At 43.0% G+C, this 26,437-nt stretch overlaps 1 protein-coding gene across 1 annotated transcript in view; it reads right to left on the reverse strand.

Moving 5' to 3' along the window:
- Positions 1-26,437, reverse strand: part of Rerg (RAS like estrogen regulated growth inhibitor) — a 111,846-nt gene that overhangs the window by 20,691 nt on the left and 64,718 nt on the right. The window lies entirely within an intron of this gene.

Consider the following 26,437-nt stretch of genomic DNA (forward strand, 5'->3'; position numbering starts at 1 on the left):
CTGGAAATACGGGGTTGGAAGAAGAGAAGTGGTGGTCAGCCATGGAGGCACACCCCTGCAATCCCAGCATGGGGAGGTCGAGGGGAGTGCGGCTGAGGACACATTGGGCTACACAGCAGCTTCCAGGCTAGCCTGAGCTACATAAATAGCCCTTGTCTTACAAGAAAATGAAACAAAGCAAAATATGCTTAAGCAACTGGACACTGTTGTGCTGAAAGTCAGTGGGACCCATGTCAGAGAGTTGGACTCCTTTGCAGTTCCTGAGAGTGGTTGTCAAACTTGAGATCAAGTTTTTCAAGGAGGATGTCACAGATACTAAAAATAAACAAAGAATATTGAATCCTTATCCACCCCTCCCCCAAAACACATTCATATGAGTTGGGCAAATAATTGCAGCAAGCTCAGGGTTCTCCGAAGATTCTTGATAGGGCCTCTGAGACTCCACTGATCTTAACCTCCAAATCATGTCTCATTAGTTTAAAATATCAATTATATCTTTATCTTTACAGCAATGCCTTGAGTGAGTTGATCACAGATAGTCCTTGAAGGGTGAAAGCTAACTAATTGAAGGTTATGGCCACTGTGTTCGCCATCGCTTTTAGGGTCAGCAGAGATGCACGCCTCTCACTTCAAGTCTCCTGTTGAGCTGTCATGGTGCTTATTGCAATGTGGACTTTGTCAGACAGACCACGGCCATATTTGGCGTCACTGCTGGTGACTGAAGAGGAAAAATAGCAATATTCTTTCTTAACTTCAGAGTGTGAGACTTAATTTGAGCTAATATATGTCCAGAGCCTGAAGTCGCACAGCCACTGACCCTGTCGCCCTTCTACACGGAGTGTACTTGGGGTTTCAGCTGCGCCCTTAGTCCATCACGGTGAATTCCCTGGAGAATAAGGCTTTTATATTTGGTTGTGTTTTGCATGTGTGAAATAATAAGTACAGCTAGATACTTTTCTCTTTTATGAATAATCAATGTTAGCCATGCATGGCGATACACTTGGGATACAGAGGTGGGGATCTCTGTGAGTTCTGGGTCAGCCAGGGCCACATAGTCAGACCCTGTCTCAAAAACAAAAACAACCATGTTAGTAAACTGAGCAGGCCAAGGTAAGTAAAGGGCCCTATCTTAAGTTAGAATGTAGAATGCAACGCAAAAGGCCAATCTGTAAAAAGTGCTATCTGCAAGAAATGACTTATTCAAATGAGCTACTTTAAAAAATATAACTGGCCTTTCTCAGTTCCAAAACCATTTAAAATGCAATCATTTTTCAAAATATTTCTGAGCTATATTAGACACTCCACTGCCTTTCAAAAATCAAATATACTAAACATAATTGCACCATTTGAAGATGTCTGGATCTGGTCATATGTTTTGAAGCATTAAGGAAGATGTGCAAAGGACACCAGAATGCTTTTGAATGTTTGAAGGCTTTGAATATGTACACATGGATTTTACATGCCTGTAACTTTGTCCTTCAGCTATGCCCACTGGGACCATTTCTAATGGTAACTCTGATGCTTCGTGTTGTCTCTTTAATTATAGCAAAGACTTGTCACCCTATTAACAAACTTGTGACTGCTTTATATAATACAGGAGGAATTTGGATGCCTTAACTTTGAAGAAACTCCTTGTCTTAATTTAAAAACACAAGCAAAACAACAACAACAACAACAACAAAAAACTAACTGGGGCTGGCAGGATAGCTCAGTGGATAAGATAGCTGGTGGCCCAAGCCTTGTGACCTGAGTGTGATCCTTGGGTCCCACAGTGGAAGGAAAGAAACAACTTTGGAAAGTTGTCCTCTGGCTTCCACAAGTACGCCATAGTGTATGTGTGTCCGCACACATACACACATATCACACAACACCAATACCAACAGTAAGCAAGTACATCTTTCATCTGCCTTCATGCATGTTGTTGGTAAACTGTTTCTGCTGACTCCTGGGATATGGCTGAATTCTCACTGCCAACTACACAGAATAGCCTCCTTCCGGCAGGCAGCATGTCCATGAATAAGCCATGGAACCACTTTAAACAGTGTCAAAATTCTTACTCCACACCTGCCCTTGAGTGATTATCTCTAACTATAGAAGAAACTAATCTGTTTCAAACATATATAAAGCACACAGAAACTGTGAGATTAGCTGTGCATTCTTTAGAGATGTGCTTTCATGGCCTTTTTTTTCTTTTAGATTACTTTTGGGAAAGACAAATTGATATAGTTTTAGATTTATATTGCTATAATATTTTAATTTGATTAACATAAATAATAAAAACAATAATTTTACACCTGTGCTGTATTGGAAAACAATTTATTGTTCTTTAAGATGCTTCGGTATTACCACATTTTAAGGGTTACCAGTACTATTTAGCCCCCAAATTTCTGTTTACAAATTTCATCATGGAATACGATGTTTATATATAATATAGCCTACCCCATGTCGGCCCCTACCCCTGCAGGTTTCATTTCCCTCTTCATCAGTTAATACAGCTATAGCCTTCTTGTTTGGGGGTTGCCTTTCTTCACCTGAGCAATCTCCTTGTGCTGAGATTCAAAGCAGCCCATTTCATGTAACAATTTTGCCCTAGATGGTCTATGACTGCGCTAATCCTCATACACTGGCTGCTCTGTGCTGCCATCTGCTCTGTTTGGAAATGTCCAGGTCACAATTCAAATCACCATCCTTGACCTCATGACCCCACCTTCTAGGAAGAAACTGGTTTAAAAAAAAATCCAATGACAGCTCCTCTGAGCAGCCTGCCAGAGAGCATGAGCACTTGGGAATAGAATACCCAGAAGAAGTTACAGAGGAGCTGGCCTTGATGGACACGGGTGTGAGGGATGTTATTTAAGGGCATGGTGAGGGTAACCCTACTTTTTTCCCCATTAGTTAATTAATTTATTTTACATCCCAATAGGAACTTCCATTCCCTCCCCTCCTTCCAATTCCTCCCTCTCCCCTCCTCTCCCCTCCACCTAGGCCACCCTTCCTTTTCAGAGAAGGGGAGACCTCCCATGGATATCAACTCGCCTTGACTTATCATGTAGGACTGTGAACATCGTCTTCTATTGAGGCTAGGCAAAGTAGTCCAGTCAGGGGAAAGGGATCTAAAGGCGGGCAACAGAGTCAAGGCAGCCCCTGCTCCTGCTCTTAGATGTCCCATAGGAGGCACAAGCTGGGCATCTATTACATACGTATGAGGGGCCTAGGTCAATATGGAGGTGGTTTGGTCTCTGTGAGCTGGGTAATCCTCTTTTTAAAAATGATTTTTCTTTTAATTTTACGTGTGTGTGTGTGTGTGTGTGTGTGTGTGTGTCTGTGCGTGTGTGTGTACCACAAGCATGCAGGTACCCAAGAGACCAGAGCGGGGCATCAGATTCCTGGAACTGAAGTTACAGACAGGTGTGAGCCACCCAATGTAGGTGCTGGGAATGAAACCCGAGTCTTCTGCAGAAGCAGCAAGTGCTCTCAACCATCGAGCCATCCCTCCAGCCCCTGCTAATCCTTTTTGATAAGCAATCACCAAGTGTATAAGGGAAGATATTTGGGGGATAATGCAGCAAAGAAGAGCAAATGCAAAGGAAAGTGTGGGTGGCATGATCCAGGAGTGTGAACCAGGCCAGTGCGGCTAGTGCAAAAGGAGCAACAGTGAGCACAGTTGGAAATGAGGCAGTTTCCTACCATTGTCCCATCATGCACTGCTGCTCATGACAGAGCCACAGCTGCTATTAACTACCACAACCACACACTAATACTAAAAGGAACAGGACAACTGGAATCTTATACAAATGCTATTATTGTTACTGCTGCTATTGTTGTTATGTGGCTTGACCATTTCCTTAGAAATGCGATATTCCATGAGAGTGTTCCTCCGTTTTCTGATGCCTATCATAGTTCCTGGCAAAGGAAAACGTAGCTACTGGATAGATGAAAAAACAAGGATCAGTAAAGGTAATAATGGTAACTCATTCCTAACAGAGGAATAACAACCAAACATAGAAAAACACCACAGATAAACCAGCCATGCCCTTTGTGTACATCTTCCCTTAAGAAGTGATGTGGGTATATGATGTTAGTGGCCCCAGAAGCACAAGGGAAGCACATAAGGTCTTTTCCATGGTCACAGTGTTGTTGTTCTACAGTTTGTTAAAACATTTACAGTATGGGGTAGAGAGGCAGCTCTGTGGGTGAAAGTGTTTGCTGTAAAACCTGGTGGCTTGGGCTAGAGCCCTGGAACCCACACATAAAAGCGGAAAGAGAGAAACAACTCCACCAAGTTGTCCTCTGACTTCCACACGTGTGCTGTGACAGGTGTGCTCTGGCACACATTCACACACATACACTAACAATAAATTACATTTAAAATATCTTAGAATGTTTATTGTAAGAATTGGGGATGGAATGCTTTCCTAGACCATGCAGAGCCCCACACATGGTCCCCAAGCGCTGCCTCCCCCAGGAAGATTACTATAAATGTAATCTTGCTTTATTCCAACAATCTTGGGCAGAGTTTTGAGCTAGCTTGCCTAATTTTTTGAAGCACAATGCAACATTGGCAACCTTTGCTTCCCACAGAAGTCTGACACTGAGACTTTTCCTCTTACAGTTTTAAATGTTCTATATGAGAAATCATTTCAGAAATAAATAAGCTGATTCAGACGAACGCAGAGTAGCATTGATATTGATGAGAGTCCAATTCAACAGCAACACAGACAGAACCTCCTGATGGCAGGTTTTTTTAGGCTCCTGATAAGTAAATTCATGAAGTGACCTGATAGTGACATCCATAGGATGCCAGCAACCTCCTATAGAGCTGTGATTGCTCATCTCTGCAGGGCTCCAGGTCTCCTGCCATGGCTATGCAACAAACCAGCTCTAATCTCAGCAGTGTGGGAGAGTAAGCGGTTATTACCGAGCAGCCGAGAAAAATAACACATAGTGATGGGGCTATGGTGAACTGATGGGACTAAAAAATCCACATGTAAAGGTTGAAAATACTCAGGTCAAATTTTTAAATATGTTCACAGAAAGAAATTAGGGTGGAGATTAGACCTGGGGCGAGCGGGGGCAAGAGGACAGAAGGCCTGCAGAGAAAAGAGAAATGAGAAACTGTGGGTGGTGGCATCTCTGTGACAAGCAGGAGACCTAAGGCAGAACAGGCCTCTGGGAGGCTATGAGAGGGACCATAGCTGAGATTCCTACTAGCAGGGGCCATTGAGACTGAAGAGGCCACTCCCTAACTAGACAAGATTCCTAGTGGAGGGAGAATACCAACCCTCCCACAAAAACTTTGATCCAAAACTTACCCTGCCTATAAGACATGCAGGGATAAAGATAGAACAGATAGAGCAGAGATTGAAGGAATGTCCTACCAATGCTTGGCCCAACCCAAGACCCAGCCCATGGAAGAAAGCCAACCTCTAACACTATTAAAGATACTCTGATATGCTTACAGTCAAGAGCCTATCAGAGTTGCCCTATGAGAGGCTCCACTTAGTAGAGGTTCAAAGCAGAGGCTGAGACTCACAGGCAAACATTGGGTGAAGCATAGGGAGCCTAGTGGAAAAGTGGGGGAAGGATAAAAGGACCTAGATGTGACAAGAGCTCCACAAGAAGACCAACAAAGCCAACTAACCAGGGCCCAGAGGGGCTCGTGGAGTCGGAAGCACAAAACAAAGACCATGTGTAGATGTGGCCAAGGGTCAGGTCAGGTGTCATGTGGTTCCACTAGTAAGGGAACAGGAGCTGTCTTTGACATGGATTCTGTTGCCTGCATTTTGATTATTTCCCCTTGATGAGATTGCCTTGCCAGGCCACAAGGCAAGAGGATGAACTCATTCCTAATGCAACTTGATGAGCTAGGGTGGCTAAGTAGGAGGGCTTTCCTTTTCTATGGAATAGGGGAGAGATTATTCAGGAGGGAAGGTGGGCCTGGGAAGATATGAGATACAGGGACCTTGCCTGGGATGTAAAGTAAATAAATAAATATTTTTAAAAGAAGATACCCAAGTCAAAGTTTTAAATATTTTCACATCTATCTATCTATCTATCTATCTATCTATCTATCTATCTATCATCTATCTATCTGTGTGTATGTGTATGTATGTATATATGTACGTGTGCCACACAGTATATGTAAAGTTCAGAGTATAGCTTGTGGTACTCAGTTCTCACTTCACACCACGTAGGTTTGAACTCATGGGGATTGAATTCAGGTCCTCGGGTTTGGCAGAAACTACCTTTATCTACCAAGCCATCTTTTCAGGCCCCAGGTCAAAGCTTTTACAACCATTGCTGCTTCCTGTTTCCCACCTGGTCACCATGCACCTCTTCTGAGTTGTGTCCGCGATCCTAGTCATTCGCCAGTGAAAACCCTTGACTTAAAGTAGTCTCTAAGACAGTGCTTACACTTCCTAACTCATATAATAGGGAAAGGTTTGGTTATGAACAAATGAATTCTTGTTTTCATCCTATAACCCTGAAGACCTTTGTGAGAACATTTAAAGTTCTAAGACCACACAGTATCACATCACTCCATAATGGGCTTACACATTTTACTAACCTCTGTCATAGAAACGTTCAAATGTTCTGGAAAAATGCAATTTTTTTTCGTTATACAAAATAGAAGGGAACTTGTTTCATATCACATTCGTGGCTCATCAGTCTTGGGGTAAGACTTCTTTACCATTTGTTACCAAATTTTCCCAATTTACAACCAAGTTTGTTAACTGATCAACAAAACTAATTAAACTACATGAGGACATTATAACACATTTACATGAGGACATTATATATATAATTTGTTTATTTATAATAAGGAAGTCCCAACTTGGAGCTTCTGGAATTGAGACTGTACTACAGAATATCTTTCTGCCCAACTCTCCTCCTGCTCAGCACCCACTGCATGGTTATTTGACTTCAATACAGCAAATGCCCCAGGCTATGGTACCTATAGCCAAGCCCACACGGGTTGTAAGAGCAATACAAAGTTGCTTCCACTTTGAATTTATGATCTGTAGTTACAATGTCATCATAAAGCAACCAATAGAAATGATGCACAAGAGAAAGATGAGAGAGTTTTCATATCACCCTGAACTGTTTGCTCATTTCACTAAGCACAACTTTGAAACAGTGTCATAAAAATTACAGTGGGAAAACTTCAGGAATACAGAGGGTTTAGCACTACCCACTCTTATTTATTGAGTAGACACTGGAGCTCAGACAGCGTGCTAGACCTGTGCAAGCATATCTTTCTTCCACACTTGATAGTGATAGGAAAATATGGCTGTATCTGGCTATGCAGCATGAAGAAATTACATATCAGATCATTTATTTTTACAGGTTTTTGATTGTGTGTGTGTGTGTGTGTACACACGCATGCACGTGTGTACTTGGAGAAGTCAGAGACCAACTTTTGAGAGTCAGTTCTCTTCTTGCATCATGTGGGTCCTGGGGATTGAACTCAGACTTTCAGTCTTGGCAGCAAGCGCCTTTAGCCACAGAAGCCATTTAACTAGCCATGCATGTCTTTCTCATGCGAGGCAGGACTTTTAGCTTCATGATCCTCAGTTTTTCCGTCAAGCCTTGGCGTTCAGATGAAGAAGATGCTACCAGAGATTGCTGCATCCCTCTTCTGTCACTGCACTCTCTGGGTGAAACATGTCCAGAGGATAATAAGCGTAAATAATCCATAAATTCTTTAACACACCCTCTAGCCTGCATGTACTGTTCCATTAAAGGGTGGGGTGGTTTTTCTCAACACTCTTTTTGCTATAAAAGAATCAAAGCCATGAAGAAAGTAAAGCCTGAAATATCTCCAAGAAAAACCAGTTTTCTACACATAAGTTGAGTGCTGATTACCTTCCCATAGTTCCTTAGTGTAGAACGACCACTATACACTAATACACACTCACAGGTAGCGTGGCAATACTCCCGTACAGCTTTGCCTCAACGTCTTCATTTAGCTGACATAATTTTTGTCCTTTAGGGTTGAGTATTTTAAATATCAAGCAAGAACATCCTTACAGGGATGGGGGTGAGGTGGGGTGGGGGAACTTCCTAGGTCTTCTTGTGCCAACTTTGTTTTGACTTGGCTTCCTTAAAAATTCCTACAAGTTAATAACTAGCCAGCATATTAAGTAGGCAATACAGCCTGGACCTTCAAGTGAAGCGGAGGCAAAGGACATGCAGGACACAGCAGACCCATAGATAATGTCATTATACAGCAGACAGCTTGTCTACCTACAGTAAAAGCCAGCTCCCATTTAAAAATTTCCCTGGCCTTGCCAGGACACCACTGCCTTCACTGTGCCATGGCAAGATCATTCCTTTCTTCTCTATTATGGAATGTATCCAACTGCTTGGTAAACATTTGCCTATCCTCTGTCCTATCAAGTGTGAATGATCCTTGTGAAGTAAGAGACAAAGCTTTGAGCTTATTCATCTCTACTGCTCGTCATAAATGCCTGGCATGACAGGCAGCCATTACATATTTAAGAAATGGATACAATTAAAATATTAAGGGATCATTGGTTTCAATGCCACTGTTGAGGTTGGTCTGTATTCTGGTGTGTTTACACTGTTAAAGAAACATGCTCCTTAAAGAGGACTCTGAAAGGACTCTGACCCGCCCAGACTTGCTAACATGTCTCTGGCAAGCCTTGTCCTTCTCCCCCATTCCCTCTGCCTCACTACAAACCATTTGATTACATTCTTAAAGCTAGCCCCCAACATTATCTTTGGGGCTTACATGACCACTTATTTGGCCACTCCACCTCCTGAGGCTGACTACCAAGGTCCAGCTATCAAAGTACCGAAGCCCACCAATCAAAAGCCCCCTTTGGCTCACCTAACTAACATGCTTAGATAAAATTGAACACCTTATCCTAACACAGAGGGTGGGTCCCCTTTCAGCTTTATAAACCATTACTTTACTTTTTTTTTTTTTCACCAGAGCTGAGAACTGAACCCAGGGACTTGTGCTTGCTAGGCAAGTATTCTACAACTGAGCTAAATCCCCAACCCCTAACCACCACTTTCCTATGTGCCATGTCTGTCTTCTCTCTATCCAGAGGCAGTCCTTTGTCCTCTGGGACAAATACTCCTCCTCCCTCTCTGTTGTTCCCTTCCTTTTTTCTGTTACCTTCTATCTCCTGTCTTTGTCTCTTATCTCTGCCCTCTGTCCCTCTAGGGCAAATACATCTCCTCTGTGCTGAGAACTTGGTCTTGGTGGTCCTGAGTTCATACTCTCTTTTCACTTTCCGTTTCTTGAAAATATGTATCAATCCCTTCCGAGGTCCAACCCCTGGTTCTGATGCCATCTGGTCCACCAGCTTCACATATTTGATTGGTCCAAATTGCAGCACCCACCGTGCCTCTTACTATAGGTCAGAGAATAACCACCATCACTGGCACTGCTGTTGGCCCTACAGTCAGCAAAGGTTTCCAAAACAACAACAACAAAAAAAACCCCACAAATAACAACAACAAACCAAAAACAAAAAACCAACCAACCAAACAAACAAAAACACAGAAAGGAGCATTCATTACCAAACAGCTTCCATAGAGAATGCAGGAGATAGGGATGCAGGAGATAGGGATGCAGGAGATAGGGATGCAGGAGATAGGGACGCAGGAGATAGGGATGCAGGAGATAGATAGGGATGCAGGAGATAGGGACGCAGGAGATAGGGATGCAGGAGATAGTTGATGGTAGGCTGTCATGACTAAACTAAGTGAAGCTAAGTTTCCATTCATTAATCAAATTAGCTGCTGGTTGGAAGTTACACACCCCTTGACTGTGACACTGGAGAGGTTCTAGGAATTTTTAACCACAACACCAATGGCTTTCTGAATATTCCAGGTGGGTCGAATACATATTGGATATAGATCACAAGAGTATTTATTTACCATACAAACTCTTGAAAATGGGAATTAATGGTCCTATTTTTCTTTTCTTTCTTTCTTTTCTTTTTTTTTTTAGAAAGAACACGATCAGAGCTTGATTAACTTTCTCTTTCTGCAGCATGGTTAGAGGAACTGACTCCGACTCCACTAACTGCTAAATCTCTAAGCACATGCTTTTAGCAATACACCATAGTTACCTCTGTATCTTAATATTTCCACATATGACTCAGTTCTACATGGTTGAGTTTTTTTCCGTATGAACATGCACCCTATTGAGAAGCAGGCTTTGGGAATTGCATTTTTGATTCATGACTGGATTTCTCCTTTACTGGAGGAAATCACCATGACCCAAAACCATGGCAACACAGCAAGAGAATATAAAATTTGAGAGGCAAAGTAGAAACTTTAAGATAAGTAAGATTTTTGTTCTCTCTTCAAAAGGCGTTTTACTCAAGCAACAGACCAGGAGGACAGGAAGTACGCAATGGTGCAGATAAGAAGCAGTGTACGGTGAGCTGATGTCTCTTAGCCAATTTCTTTTAGGGAAAAAAAAAAGTCAGGAACCATCTTAGGCAACCATCTCAACAAAGACAGTAACACGTATGTCTCATTCCCAAAAACGTGAGGATTTGCTCTCTTGCATGCCCTGGGAAGAACTGAGAGAGAGGTGATGGTGGTAGGGCGATACAGAACACGACTCAGGTCTAGGCGAGACTGTCACAGTGTTCTTGCAAAGACTGAGGAAAGGAGGACAGGCAGATGGAGGGGACCCTGACTCACTTTGGTGCTCCAGACGGAACACATTTGTGTTCTCCAGAGCTTGAAATGCAGCCGATGAGCCTGGAGTCATGTTGTGGAGGGTTGACTGTGCTGCTTCTGCTCAGCCTAGAGTTACAGGGTGACTGGTAGTTCTCTGCCTATTATAGCTTTGATAGTGTCCTGTGTTCAAGTTCAGCATCACAGAGACCTAATTAATTTCAGTATCACAGCCCTCCTCAAATAACAACGCTACTACCCTCAAAGTTATTTATTTCTCCTCTCCTCTCCTCTCCGTTTCCTCTACCCCCCCCCCCCGCCCCCCGTCTGCTCCTCTTCTCTCCTCTTCTTCTCTGAGAGAGGGCCATGTTTCAAACTCATGGCAATCCCCCTGCCTTTGCTTCCTACATAGTGGGATCGCAGGCATGTACTATCTCAGCCTTTCATTTTATGGAACACATCTACTCACCTCTCTCCTTCACTCCCCACATCAGACTAGGGCACACCTCAGGGCCAGCTCAAATGCAGACATCCTTTACTCAGGACCCTATATACTCACAAACTTCAGATTAAAATCTAAACTGAGCATCTCTTCCCTTCACCTACACCTTGGTCAGTCTCAGATCAAACCAAACCTCAGGCTCTGGGTCTGGCACAGTTCTTGTCTTTCAGACCTGGGTCATTTCTCTCCCCCATGTCCTATGTGCACATCCTTCCTTGGGGTGGAACTTTCTGTGGCTGCTCTTTCTTCCTACAACAGCAGCCATCGTGCCTCCAAGAAAGGTCCTGGTGCTCCAGGACACAGTCTGGTATGGTTTGCTAGGGCAACTCTTTGAAGCACTGGGTTATCAAGCATTGGCAATGGTTGGGAGCAATGGCATGCCAGTTGGAAATCTCAGGAACTTTTGCCAAAGGAAAAGAGAAGTAATTTCTGAACCGATGGATTGTGCTGGAAGGCGACAGAAACAAGGTGGGCTGGAGGTAGAATGGTAACAGCTGCATGATTTGAAACGCCAAGACATAAAGTGAAAGCCTCATAGCAAAGATACAAAAATCAAATTCCACATGTTTTTACTGGTAACTATTTCCAGCCCTCTAAAAATTCTTTTGGGTTGGAAAGATGGGTTAGCAAAGTCTTTGCTATACAAGCATAAACACCTGAGTTTGGATCCCTGGCACCCACATGGAAAGCTGGTATGGTGGGGTGTGTCTATAACTCCACTACTGAGAAGGAAAAGGCAGCTGGATCTCTGGAGTATGCTGGGGACCAGCCCAGCTTAATCAGTGAGATCCAGATTCACTGACACAACCCATCCGAAAAAAGGTGTGTGTGGGTCTGGAGGATGGCTCAGCAGTTAAGAGCACTGGCTAGTTCTAGAGAAACCGGGTTTCATTACCAGCACCCAGATGGCAGGTCCCAACCATCTGTAACTACAGATGGAAGAGAAATTAACGTTGGCCTCTATCTAGACTCCACACACATGTGTATGCACTAAGATGTATACTTATATGCTCTGTATGTGTGTACAAATACACATACACACAGAGAGAGAAAAAGAGGGGGCCTTTTAGCAAATATTTCTTCGTTCCATACGCAATTTTTACATTTAATCAACACAAACTTATTGAACATTATGCAAAATACCAAAGAAAGCAAGACAGATGACTCTCCAGTCAAGATGACTTCATATTAGAGTTAAATTGTAAACCAAGGCTTGGATGAGTTGAAAGTTGCTGATTTCTAGAGAGGGAGTCAAATAGACGCTTGTCAGATGTAGATGCAGAAGAGCCAAGTTCATCCAGGAATCACATGTTGAGGGATGGGTAGAGTAATGTGTGGGTGGAGCTATGCATGTGTGTTGGCGGTGGGTTGTGGAGTTCTTTGAGCCTAGACTATGAAGAAATCCATGTGTCATATCGAGCACCTTGAGCTTACTCTGAAGTTCATGGGCACACACACACAAGTTCCTGGGCGCAGAGATGACTGGCCTTGATCTGGTCCAGAGAGGTTCGTTGACTTGGAGTTGAGAGTACGGAAGAGTAATGAGTACAAGGGTTTCATACGCAATGCAATTCGTTTTAAAAGCGACATCAGACTTAAAATTGATGCGCATGTGATGTTAACAATAACGTGAAATAGAAAGTCACCATCTATCCATCCTTCCACATACGCTTACTCATCCGTCACCTTTTATTCTTCCGTTCATCCGTCCATGTGTCACATAGGCAACCTGTATTCCCATCATAGTTACTGCCAGATACTGTTCCATAGCAGCTGACCCTGCTGCTGGAGGGAGCGACCCTTGTCACCACCCCACTCTGCTGGGTTGCAAATGCAGTTGCTGTCACAAAGATACTAAAGACTGTCGAGAGTGCTGCCTTTTCGTAGCCGTGAAGCCTCTCTTGCTACCTGTCTTCTCTATCTAATCTCAAATTCCTAGCTGCACTGAAAGAGTGGACGGATGCAGATCAAGGCAGGTATTTTAACAACCCATTTCTATAGCTGTACTCTCTGAAGTGCCTCCATTTCCCACCCCCCCCCTTTCTAATTTTGGCCCCTAGCTGTCTTTCCTGTGATGGTCAAAACAAATTGATGCAAAAATTCTTAAGCCTCATAAAAAAATAGAAATGGAGCAACTTAATGGACGTGTAAAATGAATGCAGGATGAAGACGCATGCTTAATAAGGTAGGAGTGAAAACGCATGGTAAATTAGATCCAGATGGGGTCAACGAACAGCTTTGAAATGACTGTTTGTTTAAGCCTGAAAATGTGGGTTTGTCCTGCCTTCTGAGAAGTTTATCACCCTGAAGAAAAACAGTTCCAAGGGAAATATGCGTTTTCTGCGAAAGGCTTTTCTTAATGCAGTTTCCAAGAACTGTTCGAAACACGTTGTTTATGAAACTCTAGCTGTGGAGTCTCACTTCCGCACATTCAAGTTGCGGGTACTGACTCACATTGCCGTGGAAGCAGCGAAGTAAGGATTAATTGGGTAATGGCAACTTTGTCTTAGGGTGGACAAACAAGAGTGGGAAAGACGTGGAAGCGTGACTGAAAACTCCCAGCGTATATGATAAGAAGTTTGCAAATACTTATGAAGATTATAAAATGAAAGCAATGAAATTTTCAAGAGCAAAATTATTATGTATGATTGACTGGCAATATAATATCGCTCAATTGAAACTGAAAGAACAAACAAGAGGAGCCCAGCACGAATGTTGTAATGAGGTCACTAGGTTTTGCCTTGGACCTCTAAAGGTCAATACATCAAATGTCAATCAAATTTTATATATTCTTGGTCCATCAAGCTTCAAATAAGTCAAAAATTATTATTTGCTTTAATTATGAGAATGATAATAAATAAATGCCAACTTTCCAATACAGGGTTTTGTAATTACAAATTTCTAGCTTGTTGTATATTTATTAAAAACAATATTTCATTCCAAAGCACAGGCGTTCACCAGGATTGTCTGCAAGGAGTTAAGTATTTTTTAAAAAATGTTGAATATAAAACTGGGTCTTTAATGCTTATTTTTTGTTGGAAGAGGAAATGCGTATGGTATTAATGTCTATTTTTCCCCCTCCTGTATTTATAGCCACATAACAGTAGAAACTAACAGCTGGAAATATTCATATTTTACTACGGATATAAAAGAGATTATGAATGACAAAGTGTCCCAAGGAAGCTGAGAAGACTGGCACACAGCTCATGGGGACACCAGTGACAGAGAGGCCCACAAACCTCACAGTGCTCTGTCTACAGGAGTCCTTTGTTCCACTCTGGTTTCTCTTCTTGTCTGTGTGGTACCTAATGGTTTTAACCGGCCATGGCTAGTAAGGAGATATAACCATAGGTGGCAGAGAGTACCCCTGGAGTTTCAACTCAACTCCTGAGGCTCAAAGGTCCATTGTGCAGGGAGCTACAGCTGGCAGACCCAAGAGTGTAGATGAGAGAAAGTGTGGGCAGCTGGGCTAGAGAACCATCCACCCATGAGGAGCTTATAAGACAAACCCTGAGGTGCTCAAAGTGCATCGTGTGCTTGCATGAAGATGCTATGAAAGTCTCTGCTCCGTGTACACTGAACGCACGCCAGTTAAAAATTCTAAAGTAAACAAAAGCATCACAAACAGCGAGAGGACACAGTTATCTTTTTTTTTTTTTTTTAATTTAATCCATGTGGCTGCTGTCTCACTACCAAGGTGAACAGGGAGGGACAGGTGAGACTGAAATGCTCCCAGCACTGTGTAAGGAAAACTACCAGAGGAAAAGCAAGACCAAGTGAGGCCCACTTTCTACCACCATTAGCAAATGTGCAGAATCCGGCTTAGAAATACCCATGTGTGGCGTTGTTGGGCTAACTCCTTCACTCTGCAGCAGCACTGGGGTTCACCCATGTCACTGTGCGGCTCGATAGCTTACTTCTTCCTACTGTTGAATATTCCAGTATATGGATATATATCTATATGTCTATATGTATATCTCTCTATATATGACTTTAAACCAGCAACTATTTGAGGAATGTCTTAATTGATTCTAGTTTGCAGCAGATATAGTTCAGTAATGGGAATTCACATAAAAACATTATGTAGGCAGACATCGTCAGAATGTTTGGGTAAATATTCAAGATCATAATTGCTGGGTTACTATAAGACTATATATTTAGTCTGATAAGAAAGTACTCAGCGTAATCCAATGTGTGTGCACCATTTTGCATTTCCATACCCATGAGTGACAGCACCTGTGGGCCTGCAACCTTTTCAGCAAAAAGACATCACATTGTCTAAATGGAGCATGATGGCTAAAACAGGTAATTCTGGCACTTGAGAATCTGAGGCAAGAGGATTGCTGCTAGTTCAAAACCAGCCCACACTACGTTATTTGTAACTCACACCAGGGAGAGCTTCTGTTACCAGTGATGGACCTCCCTCGATGCCTTGTCTCATTCAAACTCATCCTGTTTCATGCCTGAAGGGTCTCGTATAGTCTATGCATTCTTTCTTCCCTCTTTCCCTAGACTCGTTTGTTGTGAGCAGCCTGCACCATTCTAATTTTAGTTTCTCTTAACATGTCAGTTATATCTTTAAAACAGGAGTGCTTTGCTCAGAACTTGCATTATGTAGTTACAGTGCACCTAGGTCAGCCTCGGGCCAACAAGCTCCTCCTCAGGTGTAGACTGTCACCTGTCCTTGCCCTGGGTCATTACTGTTGCTCATTTTAATTATGCACATTGTCACCACCACTGTTTGAACAAGCGTTATCAATCAGATCACTTAACAAGTGAAAAGCACAAAAGAGTTCATCATTTCTGCATTGGCTCCCAAATTTCAACCTAAAACACATTTTCTCTTTTAAAATTTTATTTTATTAATATGTGTATATGAGTGAGTATGTGTGAGTGTGAGTATGTGTATGAGTGTGTGTGAGTGTGTATGTGCTTTGTGTGTATGGGTACCCACAAAGACTGGAAGAAGCTATCAGATCCCCAGAAGCTGGAGTTACAGGAGGTTGTGACTCAGTGGGAACCAAAGTCCATAGGGCATTGTCTTAATTGATGAGTGATGTGGGAGTGCCTTGCCCATTGCGGGTGGTGCCACAGCTGGACTGGTGGTCCTGGGTTGTATAGGAAAGCAGACTCAGTAAAAGTAAGGGAATAAGCAACATTTCTCCATGATCTTGTCTTCAGTTCCAGCCTCCAGGTTTCTGCCCTGAGCACTTGTCCTGGCTTCCCTCACTAACGGACTGTAATCTATAAGACAACATACACCCTCTGTTCCCCGAGTTGCTTCTCATCATGATTTTGTAACAGATATAGGAGACAATAGGACAACCATTATTTTTGTTTGGTTCCTTCCTACCTTTATACATTAATCTTAACTTGCTGATTGTGCTCAAACACCTAGTTGGTTATATATATATATATATATATACACACACACACACACACACATATATATATATGTATATATATTAATACACATATATGCATATATATACATACACACACATATATATAACCAAAGACTCTGCTCCATAATAAACATGTATTATATCTCACAATTTATAAACCGTGCACTGCCTTTTAGCCATTGCAAGCAGAACTATTGCTTTGTTCACACTGGAAACTTAGTTCCAGCATCACTTTGTTAATCTTATTTTCTTTTCAACACAAATGACACAAAGGCTGCTCTTTCTAGCAACTCAAGAGAGCAGATTTATTCAATGTTAGTTGCTAGGATGGGGGGCAGTTAGAATGCCGTCAGCAAACACTACGTTTCCCATGTGGTTCCCTGGAGTATTTTGTAAGATTTCACTGTATGCTGCATCTATTTTCCCCCTTCTATTTCTCTATATCTGACTTCTGAAATTAATCAAGCCACTGTTGGGTTCATTTATAGGATCCTAACACAGAAATGTTGTTGATAGGACTCATGTGCTGTGATGTAAACATGAATTTAATTCTTTGGTGATGATTTGTCAACTAGTCTTTGAGTTACTTTGCATCTGCTTTCCCAGCACTTCTCTGGATAATGAGGTTATTTGGGATCTCAAGGGAGAGAGAAATGAGGGAGGGTTGAGAAGGAAAATAAATATGTAACATTAATCTCTCTCATTATATTGTTAAAGGCAGTTTAAAGCCATTTTAACAAACTATTGGTGTTAGGATTCTGCTTCAGTCTGCCTACCTGCCTTGGGGGTATGGCTGTGCCCAGTATATAAAATGACAGACCTGCTTCACCCCTTCCTCTTACCTCCTTTCTCTCTCATCTCTCTTTCACCTCTCTTCCTCCTCCTCTCTCTTCCACTCTTCCTCCATCTGTCTGTCTGTCTGTCTGTCTGTCTCTCTCATACCATCCACCTTTCCTTCTCTCCCCTTACTCATACAATAAAACTTCTCCATCTAATATCTGTTACCTGGCACCTTATTTTTAATTATTAAATTGGTGGGCCATATGGGGATCAAACCCACGACCTTGGCATCGGCACAAATTTAATGATTTAAATAATAAGAAATAAGAAAATAAAATGCCAGGCAACAAACATTATATAGTGGTTTATTACATGAGCATGGGGAGAGAAGAAAAGGGGAGAGGGTAATCCAGAGAGGGGCATGATGGGATAACAATTGAGTTGTAATCTGAATAAATAAATTGAAAAAAAATTAAAAAGAAAAGAAAAAATAAGAAAGAAAGAGATAGAGACAGTGGAAGAGAGAAGAAGGGAAGTAAGAGAGAGAAAGGGAGGGAGAGAGAGGTGTGAGGGGGTAAGAGAGGTGAGAGAGAGAGAGAGAGAGAGAGAGAGAGAGAGAGAGAGAGAGAGAAATAAAACACAACAACCAATGATGTGATCTTTGCGGAAAAGGGTGGAAGAGGAGATTTTCACATTAAGTAAATCATGCAAGTCTCTAAAACACAAAGTTTTCTTTTATTGTAGACTCTAGTTTGCATACAGAAAGATAAACTCATGAACATATGACATGAAAGTAGAAATAAAATTGTCTAGGCAGGATAAAGGAGGCTAGTGCGAGAAGAGAGGAGAAAATGGCAAAGGTGGGACTATAAGGATTATAGTGCATTGTATTTTTTGCATGAACATGTCCTCACAGAGCTCAGTATAATATACAGGGAAAATATGACAAATTAAACAAACAAACACAAACAAAAAAGAGCTTGGAGTCGAGTGCAGATGCCCATGCTATAGACACATAGACACATTTGGTATTTGTTAGTCTAATCACGATATGTGGAGCTTCGCGGTTGGATGAGGTCACTAGAAGACCCTGTTTGGACGCAGATGGGCCCTGGACTCTGAGTCAAGGGTACACAGTTTTAGCCCTCGAGTTGATGGGTGAAAAGCCAGTGGAGGGGACTGGGAAGCTGAAGGGAGAAGGAAGCTAGGGGTAGGACCCTGGATACTGTTCAATGAGCAGCACCTACACAGAGGGCGTCAGTCGCCCTTTTCTCACACCACAGATAACATGAGTGCCGGAACTGAATTCCGTGTGTGAGGTCACAGGCGATGGATTCGTGCGGATAACCCCTCAATTGGAGTGAGCTCGGGAAAATGTAAAGGAGGAGAAACTGTGCGTGGACCTCAGCCTCAAGCTGTTATCAAATTGTTCTCAGCCACAGTCGATTCTCTAATGTGCTCATTTTAAACGTACATTGGTTGGTACTCTGCCGATCCACAAAACCGTGACTCCCACAAACCTAATGCCAGCTCTCGCTGTTATTCGGCAGTACCAAATGCCGGCTAAGTGCCCACTGCTGTGCAAACAAGACAAGAGTAAAATAAGTGAGGGTTACAAAATGGAGGTGGGATCTTTTCAGCTGAAAGTTTCTGTAGCTGCCCCCCCCCCCATTTTTTCCCTCTTCCCTCCTTTATATTTCATCTTGACTTCCATACTCAGAGCTCAAATATGCAAGGGATAGAAAATATCAGTTGCTGACTTGAAACATAGCCCTGGCTGTCAGCACTCACAGCTACATTGTAGTGAGATCTCTGTGTCCTCTGGTCTCTGGACACTTCCTACTTGGAAGTCTGGGGAAAATCACAAGACAAGGAAGGGAGGACAGCCAGGTAGAAATGGTAATGGTGGGGGCTGGAGAGATGGCTCAGTGGTTAAGAACACTGTCTGCTCTTCCAGAGGTCCTGAGCTCAATTCCCAGAACCCACAGGGCAGCTCACAACTGTCTGTAAGTCCAGTTCCAATGGCTCTGATACCCTCACACTAAAATAAAATTAAATAAATTATTTTTTTTTAAAAGAAATGGTAATGGTGTCCTGTGTTTCTCCCTTAGGCTGAATCAGCTTGTAGAGTTGGCGAAGAGCCACATGGAAAAACTTCCACTGGCTTTAGTGGCTTCACATAAGGAGACATTTCTCATGCGCATATTGTCTGGTTCCTAAGAGCCCTTAGCAAACGCCACTGGGTAGGGAGGAACTGTGGGGGCAGCTCATGGCAGTTGGATCCTAAACAGAGGCAGAGTCACAGTCCCTACATGGCCAAGGCGACCCAAATAACAGCATCATGGCTGAAAGTGCACAGGCAACCCCAGATGTATAAAGAGTCAGCCCTCGTGTCTTTGGAGCCCTATTAGTAACTTTTCTCATTTTTGTGACAAAATCAACTTAAGAAAGGGTTTATTTTGGCTTACAGGTCAAGAGGATACAGTCCATTATGGAGGAGAAAGCATGGCAGTAGCTGCATCATTGGTGGCAGGACTGTGCTAATGGGACCCCTCACTTCTGCACATCTTAGGGGAGTATGAAGCAGGGAATCCCACAACTTTCACTCTCTCCAGTTTGTCCAGCAAGGCAGACTTGCTGAGTCCTAGCATTCTGATATGCAAAGCGAAAACTTTGAAATAACTATGTCTTTATTAAATGCCACAATACACATAATGGCATTTTATCAACCGTAAAAAATTTCTAACTAAAGGAGGAAGGAATCCATGCAAAGTTATCTTATAAAGACTGAAAACAGGTAATAAAATGAGCCATGTGCCTATCTGGGATAAGAACTCACTAAACAGAAGAAAGGGTAGAGCTGCTATAAGCAGCCCGCTGTGAGTGGGGCTGCCCCAGAGATGGTGGTCCTCAGTACTCTAAGAAAGCAAGCATAGTGGTCTCTGTGGCCTGCACAGCCAGCAGAGTGGCAAATCTACACAAGACAAGAAAGCAGTTCGGTTCAAAGTGACTAATAGCATTGGTTCAAACTTCAGAAGTCTGACCCCAAGTGATTTATTTCAGGAACGTTTAATCACAGCCCAGTTTGGTAAAACCATTTTTTTTGGGGGGGGGGACAATTAATTCAATTGTGTGCACAATAAAGCATACATAAATCTCTTTGAGGAACAAAGATGGATAAAGATTTGATGTAACTACATCAAGACTCTGTAAAGTACATGCGACACCTTCCATAAAAATGAGTTCTGTACCAGAATTTCTTTATTCATTCTTCGGTTAAGGGGCATTTAGGTTGTTTCCAGATGTCCCTCAACCGAAGAATGGATAAAGAAACTCTGGTACATGTACACAATGGAATACTACTCAGCTATCAAAAACAAGTAAATCTTGAAAATTGCAGGCAAATGGATGAAACCAGAAAACATCATCCTGAGTGAGGTAACCCAGACCCAGAAAGGCATTCGTGGTATATACTCACTTATAAATGGATGTTAACCCAACATAATTGGGACAGATACTGGGACAAGAAGCCGGACTCTGGGTGAAGGGCTGCGAATTGTATGGAAGAGCTGGAGGATGGAAAGATGGGAAAGGGGGTGTCAGGAGCCCCACAAGGAGACCATCAAGGCTGGCAGATCTGGACCTGGTGGGGGGGACTACACAAACTGAAGCACCAAGCAAGGACAATGCAAGCCGAGGACTCAGATCTCCTGTTCTGATATAACCAATGGACAGCTCATTCTACACCTGGGGGTGGGGGAGATCCGGGGACTGCCTCTGACAAGAACTCTGGGGCCCACGATTTGATCACTGCCCCTTGGCGGAGAGGCCCTGTGGGAACACAGAGGAAGGGAATGCAGGCTATCCAGATGAGATCTGATAGGCTGTGGTCAGACAGTGGGAGAGGAGGACCCCACCTGTCATATGTCTAGGGGAGGGGAATAGAATGGAAAAGGGAGGAAGGGTGGGAACAGGGAGATAAGAGTGAGGGGATTATGACTGGGATATAATGTGAATTAATAATAATAATAATAATAATAATAATAATAATAATAATAATAATAATAATAATTCTTAAAAGATGAGTTCTATAGACTGACTACATGTGACACCTTCCATAAATATGGGTTCTATAGATTAACAGAGAAAAACAAGCTTGTGATGAGGGTCTTGTGTGGTCTTCAGCCACACAGATAAAGTAAAGGTCACCAGGCTATTAGCCACACCTACTCCCAGCCTTCTGGGAGGAGAACAGGTTACGCATTCCTTCCCTTGAAGGACAACCAACCCTGTGTGTTAACATTCTAGGTTGCCCTAGTGCCTGTCTGTGACTACAAGGGCCTCTGCGTCTCTTATATCCTGGCTGGAGTTCCTGTCCTGTCCTGGGCTGTGACGTGGAAGTGTAAGCAAAATAAATGCTTTCCTTCCCGAGTTGCTTTGGGTCATGGTGCTTTATCACAGCAATAGAAAGTTTACGTAAGACAGACGTATCATATATGATACGGGACATAAATGACAGGGGAAATTTCATACTCTGTGTTATAAAGAAATACGTGTACGTCCTCCATCCTGTAGAAAGAAACCTGCAGGTAGGTGTTACTGATTGCTTAGCATGTTACAGTGCTGACAGTGTGATTGGCATTATCCCGCCCCTCCCTCAGCCAGAGGCCCCGGAGGAGCAGAGGACTGACAGTAGCAGATACTAAGAAGCCTCTGCTCCACGTGTCAAGAAGATCCTGCCTCCAGACACTGGAGGACGAGGCAAGAGTGAAGAGTGACAGGGGACCCAGACACACAACGAATCTCAGGCATGCGACCGGGCACTTGACCAGGGTGAGGCAGCCCTGGAGTGACTGACGCCTTCTCTTGCCAAATCCCTTCTCTTTTGTAGGCTCCGCTGGCTGGAAGAAAGATGCAAGGCAGAGAGTTGGCTTTTTAAGGATGTTGATCTGCCGTCCTCCCAGAATGCAGCCTTCTGAAACAAGAATGACTTGGAAAATTCAGTTCCTGCTGGGTGTGATGGCGCATGCCTTTAATCCCAGCACTCGGGAGGCAGAGGCAGGTGGTTCTCTGTGAGTTCAAAGTCAGCCTGGTCTATAAAAGGAGTCTAGGACAGCCAGCACTGTTACACAGAGAAACTCTATATCAAAAAAACCAAAATGTAATAAATAAATAAATTCAGTTCCAGCTGGCTGCAGTGGCACATGTCTGTAATCCTGGCACTTGGGATGAGGAGAGGCAACTGATCTCTGTGAGTTCGAGACCAGCGGTGCATGCCTCTAATCCCGGCACTTGGGAGGCAAAGCCAAGCAAATCGCTGTGAGTTCGAGGCCAGCCTGGTCTTCAAAGTGAGTGCAGACAACCCTGTCTGAAAATAAATTTAATTTAATTTAATTTTAAAAAGGAAAGAAAGAAAAGAAAAAACAAACAAACAAAACCCCCTCAGTTCCTGCCTCTGCTCATCGGCCTTGGCCATGGCAGGTACTCTGAGCTGTGGTATACTAGTCCTATGTACTATTATGACACCATTTTATCTGAGTCTTGGATTTCCTGAGATGGAGCTATTTGACTCATATTTGTCTGTAATGGTCTTAAATACTTCCCATTTTATTTGTAGACATTTTGGTTGGGGTAATAAGTTTCATGATATTCTTTCTCCAGCCCATTGCCTTTAACGGCAATACCGGTGTTTATTTTCCCTTTTCAAAAGTGAGGTCACTAATGCTCACACAGGCTGACTAATTAGCCCACAGCTAGTCATACTTCCTCAAGAACAGTCAAGTCTGGTCCACTGTGGGGGAGCTCAGGCTGCTCTACTGTGAAGCCATTGTAGAAGGTCCAATATGACTCCTCCCGTGGCATTAAAACCTTATGGTATGAAATGAACCTCTTCCTCTGAGATGCAAAGCAAGGGTCCCCTCTACCTGGGCCTCACAAGGTGGGAGCAGGGTGAGGTCTGGGTGTTAAACTCCTGGGCAGGCAGCCTCCCAGTCCTGTTTACTTTAAGGATCCGGGTAGGCTTTGGCAAGAAGTCCAAACACAAGCCGATGAAGTTGATGTGGGTAACTTAGGAATATTACACGAACGACCCATGGCCATTTGCTTCGGCTTAATTTTTATTTGGGTTTTCTTCAAATGATTTTAAATCGGAAAGCTGTTATCTTGCTGACATCTGTCCTTTTCATAGCATTCTGAAGGCCCTGTGTTCAGTTTCCAAGGCTAAGTTATTGAAACTTAAAATTGCTCCTTCTTCTCCCCTCCTCTCCCTCCCTCCTCCTCCTACCCTTTCCTGTCATTTTGTCACTATCTCTCTTGTCCCTTCTCCCCTATCTCCCCTATCCCTTTCTCCCCTTCTTTGCTTTTTTCTTTTGTTTTAAGGCTATATTTGTTTCAGCTAAGCTGACATTTAATGCTGGAACTTATTTAGGAAAAAAAAAAAAAAAAGACTTCATTTTGTCTCTCTGTAAACTTTGAATGAAACTTATACTGGTGACCAGAGGGCCTTCCTGGCTGCTTGGCTTCAGTTCATAGAATTATGGGATCCACGCTCTGGCATCATAAATCCAAGCGATTACAATCTGGGTCTATAGCGAGCGTAATTCCTATTGTAAAACTTGCTTCCAGCAAAAACAAAAGGGGAAGAAAAAAAAAAAAAGAAAGCATTTTATAACGTTCACTCACTAAGACTGCGCCTTTGCGAGCCAAATGAGACGGAAAACGAGGGAACAATCTTCAGTCAATTTGGGCTGAAACAATTTAAATAAAGGCAGAAGAAGAGTGGGGTTATTTTTACCACGGTAATGCTGCAAGTTTATTTTAAAGGAGAGTGATGACACAAATTAATTCCCCCTTACACTAATAAATGGCAAGAAAAACTGGAATTTTGGTTTAATACACGTGTTCTGGGGATGGCAGCGGGTCATGGGTAAAAGAGCTTTCTGCCATCCCTAGTGACCTGAGCTTATTCACAAGCTCCACATGGTGGATGGAAAATAGCATGATGAAGCATGACTGCGGGTGGACCTCTGGCTTCATGTATGCCCGGGCATGACCGTGCACACGCACACATACAACATAACTAAGTGTGAAGTAAAATAACACGCAGACACATGTACAACATATATGGATGTGCAATTGTGTTCCTCAGTCCAGAAAGAGGCAGGGAATCAGTGAAGAGCAAAACTCCAGAGATCAACATACAAAAGGCTTCAGCAGGGGTGAGTCCAGAAGTCTACCTGAGCCGCTTTCAGCCAAGGGAGCACTGCCTGGGAGAGCCTCATCACAGGAGCAGGGGAGGGGGGATCAGGTGAAGGGCGCATAAGTAGGTGTCATCCGGGACCCCACTCTGTCCTCTCTCGCCCTTCCTGCTCTCTTGGAGCCAGGCCACAGCTGAAGAGCTGCGGAGCCTTGCCCATTGCCCCTCCCTTCGTAGCTCCTGCTTAGTAATCTGCGACTGTCCAGGTATGTCTGTATAATTTGTTGTAAAAAAAGAACTAGAACTTGGAAACTACAGTGTCTGCTTTCTAGACTCACATCTGTATCTAAGAGCAGAGAGAGAGAGAGAGAGAGAGAGAGAGAGAGAGAGAGAGAGAGAGAGAGAGAGAGAGAGCAGGAGGGACCTGTGGTTCAGTGGCACTCTATACTGAGCAGGATTATTACTCCAGGCAGATGAATGAAAGCTGAGATCTGGATGGATTGACAGGCTGACAACATGAATTCGTGTCCTAATACGCTGCTCAAGAAAGATAGCCCAGTGAACTATTTTCTACTTGGGAGAAATGGATGCCTACTTTAAACAGAAACTAATGCTTTGAGCATTTCTGTCAGGTTAAAAGCCTGAGGTTCGGAGATTGCACCCGTGAGACCTGACGGGTGACAGCAGCAACCTGTGTGAGCCATACACTGCGGCTCCTATGTTAGTATGTCTATTGTGTGAGCCATACACTGCGGCTCCTATGTTAGTATGTCTATTGTGTGAGCCATACACCGCGGCTCCTATGTTAGTATGTCTATTGTGTGAGCCATACACCACGGCTCCTATGTCAGTATGTCTATTGAGCGCAGAGATCTTGAACCCCAATTCTTTGAACAATAGTTCTATCTCATTCATTAGCATTCTACTTCCTCTATAATTTTTTTTTAATAAAATAGGGCCTCATTCTGAAACTCAGACTATCTTTCTATATAGTCCAGGCTGGCCTTGAAGTCCTGATCTTCTTGTTTCTAGTCTCCAAGTGCTTGAATTATGATGTGTGCTACAACGCCCATTTTAACAGACAGCTACTTTTTAAATTGGAAATGTTAGTCTGTAATAATGACTGTGAAAAGGAGCAATGTTTATTTGCTTATTAGGTATTTAAATTTTCTTATTACCTCTAGCATGTGTGTGTGCACACATATAACTGTGCATGTGTTTGTGTGTTTGTGTGTGTGTGGAGTAGAGCATACATGTACCACAGCATTTCTGTGACAGTTAAAGAAGAACTTGTTGGACTTGGTTCAGCTCTCTTTTTCTATGGGGTCCTTGGGATGGGACTCAGGTCGTCCCTTTGCCTGCTGATAAATCTCTCTGGCTCCTGGATGCTTCTTGACAGCCGTGAGAACTTTCATTTATCTGGCTTTAGGTGCTTTGCTTTGTTTGTGTGTTTTGACCCTGAGTGCTGACTCAGGTCTTTTTTTACATGCTAAGCAGTCATGGCTACCCGTGAGCTCCAAGCCCAGTTCATTTTCAAAGTCTTTTAATAGCAGAGGGGTGTTCTTGTTTATTCATTTACTTATTTATTTTTAGACAGGGTCTTGCTATGTAGCCCAGCCTAGGCCCAAACTCACTATCCTCCTGCCTCTGCTTCCAATAGACTAGCACCCTAAGGCTGGATTTAGAAAATAAGATACTTCAAAGAAAGTATGTATGCAAATGTATATTAATGACATCCTACAGAAGCATGTGGACTTCCACCATCCCCATTTGATGTCTGTACCAGGCATTATTAGACGATCATAGAATAATTGCCTCTATGCTTTTTCTATGGCCCCGGGACCTCTTCTTGACATAAAAGGAGGAATCTGAATCCCTGTCAACTGC

The sequence above is a fragment of the Acomys russatus genome, chromosome 13 (assembly GCF_903995435.1).
Source record: "Acomys russatus chromosome 13, mAcoRus1.1, whole genome shotgun sequence".
Classification (NCBI taxonomy): domain Eukaryota; kingdom Metazoa; phylum Chordata; class Mammalia; order Rodentia; family Muridae; genus Acomys; species Acomys russatus.